This window comes from Frankliniella occidentalis, unplaced genomic scaffold, assembly GCF_000697945.3.
Source record: "Frankliniella occidentalis isolate FOCC.00 unplaced genomic scaffold, Focc_3.1 Scaffold227, whole genome shotgun sequence".
NCBI classification, from domain to species: domain Eukaryota; kingdom Metazoa; phylum Arthropoda; class Insecta; order Thysanoptera; family Thripidae; genus Frankliniella; species Frankliniella occidentalis.
The window spans coordinates 475,645-478,626 of NW_026267353.1; the positions used below are offsets into that span (position 1 = coordinate 475,645).

Here is a 2,982-nt window from a genome sequence, read left to right on the forward strand (position 1 = left end):
GAGAGAGAGAGAGAGAGAGAGAGAGAGAGAGTTCTTTCCTTAATTCTGTTATTATAAAATTCATGTTTGCAGTTTTTTTCTAACTTTTTGTCGGCAAACTTTTAGGTGCTGAAAGCGCGGCCATCGGGACGGCCCACCGAAGGCTGCGTCATTTACGGTCTTTTCATGGAAGGGGCCCGCTGGAGCGACAACGAGACGTCTGTCTCCGAATCGCTGCCCAAGGAGCTGCACACTGGTGAGCGGTAGGACCAGGGCCAAAAATTAAATTTTCTGGGCTCCTCGCGTTTTTGGGCTGACTTTCGCTCGGCATCCGCCCCAAGAGGTTCTTCTAGCCTTACGTTTCATCCTGTCCAAGCGGAAAAGGGGTGGGGGGCGGGGGGGTTACCGCTTAACTCGGGCAATCTGGTGTACAAATACTCTGGCCAATTTCCAATAATCTGTAGAAATCTTTCGAATCTGCGTACCAAAAATCATACTAAGACCGACGACCAAATTGTAATTATTTTCATTATTTCTTCAAAAAAAATCTTACAGGCGTTTATAATAGGATATTTGCTGCTCAAAACTTTGAAAGTTCGCAAATTTTGTCGGTTTCCATTTCGAAGCTGCTCTTTTGCCTCTCCTAACGGAAGGCAAAGTGGCCTCCTTGCGGTTGCTGTCAGCTCCAGCCCCTTCCGCACAGCCCGAGGCGGACTCTCGGCCCATCCTATTAGGGACGCACTGCTTCGGAATACAAGATTAGCCCGATTAAAAGGATCACGGCGTCCTTACGACTTATTTTTAAACAGCCCCCCCCCCCCCCATTTTCTCGTGTCTTAAAAGAAATTAAAAAAAAATGAGACCCTTCCCACTTAGTTCATATAATAGAACGTGTATTAGTACGGAATTTTTTATTACCTGGACGCCGAATGAGATAAAAAAAACAAAAACTACTTTCCCGCGCAGAGATGCCAGCCATACTACTGCTTCCCGAGCCCGGCCACAAGGAGGCGGAGTCTGGCGTGTACCTGTGCCCCGTGTACAAGACGCTGCAGCGCGCGGGCACGCTCTCCACGACGGGCCACTCCACCAACTACGTGCTGGCCGTTGAGCTGCCCAGCCGCCGCCCCCAGGGCCACTGGATCGCGCGCGGGGTGGCGCTGTTCTGCGCGCTCGACTACTGAGGGGTGCGGTGTCGACGCATCTATCAAAGCTCAGCGCTTCTGCGCCTACCTCCCCTCCCCCATCCCCTCTCCCCGGTCCATTGCGGCCCCCACCCCATCCCCGATTGTCCCCAACACGTATAATTATCTCTTATCGGTGTCTGACAGCGTTTGTTTATAATTTTTATTCGTAACGCGATGGTACACTTTTCTCTGTATGGTACTTCTCTTGATGTACTACTGCGAGCTGTCGAGTTTCCTTTGTGTAACTTGTTTTCCTGTTTCTTTTGCTGGTAAGGGTGTAGAAAAAACTGTAAAATGTGTGGTTTGTTTTAAACAATTTTTATAAAAAAGGTTCTATAAATACAGTTTGACGAGTTCACATGTACACATATTTTCATAAATTAGTTGATGTCCCAGTTGTTTAATATTTTCGTACTTACAGGTAGCCTTTACTAACAACCTCCAGAAATAGTGGTCATGGCAAGGGTAAAAGGGTAAAGCGTGGAGGTGTGGGACGGGGTAGGAAAAAGATGCGGTAGGTAGACGCTATGGAAATAATGCAACAAACACGACCACAGCTGGGGATTCGACTAAAACTACACGTATAGGAGAATACTGTTCACTGTTCTGGCCTTTAGGGTTTTCTCCAAAAAAATGTCCACACATGTCGCAAGACATCGACCGCACTGCTGTACACTCTTTTTCTTTTGGAGCGCCTCGGCGGGGAGCCTTTGTGGCGTTGCCCTACTCGACTTGACGCGTTATACGCTCGGACACACACTGGAGTGGAAGTTGGAGTGCCCGGGGCGGCTGTCCGGGCCCGACTCAGTTGACCTCCTGCTCGGTGTGTGCCGTGCCACCTGCCAGGCCCGTGGACGACTCATCGTCCGGCAGCTCCTCCTTCTGCACGAGGCGCACAGGCTGGGGCCGCGACATCATCTTCTGCTGGCTGCAAAGACACGCCCGTCTCATATTACCTCATACTCGCCTTTGTGCGTCACCCTTTCTGCTCCTCTAAAACACGGCAGCGCACAAGGTGGAAATAGGCTATTTACTTTATTGTTTTCAACGCATCAACGTCAGTCGACGCCGAGGGGGTTTTTGCTCAGAATTCTTTTTCAGGTTTTGCAACCGAAGTTTTTTCCATTTTGGGGCATAGTTTTTCTTTCTATTTTTCGATGTGACACTACGCGTAGTTTAGGTGTACATAGTGTGTATTACGCAGGCGAAAACCCCCTCGGTCAACGCAAATAACAATCCACCAGCGAGGTTCGCACACTTGAGTCGAAAGTTTAAAATATACACCGCCATTTCCAAGCCTATTTCCCCTTGAAGTGCGTATGCCGCGTAACGTACCTGGGGGGCGAGTACTCGCCGCGCTGTCTCCGCCGCTTTCTGCTCTCGAAGAGCTTGTAGGCAATGAAGGCGAGAATGGCCAGCAGCGGCCCGATGATGCCCAGCACCCAGGCGAACGTGAGCCCCACGTTCTTAGACGAGTACTCCTGGGAACCTGCGTGTCACACTCGAGCGTGTTGGCTTGGTTGCCCCAGGCACCAGAGTCGGGGGAGGTGAATGGAAATTGTCCCAGAATTTCAATGTACAGGGTTCATGCGTGAGTTAGGAGTGATCGGACTGGGTGGGAGAAATGTCTGAGAAAATTTCCATTCCACCTTTGATGGCGTCGAGAAAAGAAAAATTAAATAGAGAAACGAAAAGAGAGAACATTTACTGCGACTTTGATGAGTATTAGAGCATGGCCGCTGCCCCGGAAAGCCAGTTCCCGCCATTTCGAAATGGAATAGAAATTTTCCCTTCAAGTTAAAACTCGTCTGAAGCT

The 2,982-nt window shown here is 49.6% G+C and overlaps 1 long non-coding RNA gene across 1 annotated transcript; it reads right to left on the reverse strand.

Moving 5' to 3' along the window:
- Window positions 1-1,463: 1,463 nt before the first annotated feature.
- LOC127750657 (uncharacterized) lies at window positions 1,464-2,976 on the reverse strand. The gene is made up of 2 exons (XR_008011795.1): window positions 2,502-2,976; window positions 1,464-2,094 (listed from the first exon to the last, which is right to left on the reverse strand). It is a non-coding gene; the product is annotated as an uncharacterized LOC127750657 (long non-coding RNA).
- Between the last annotated feature and the right edge of the window lie 6 nt (window positions 2,977-2,982).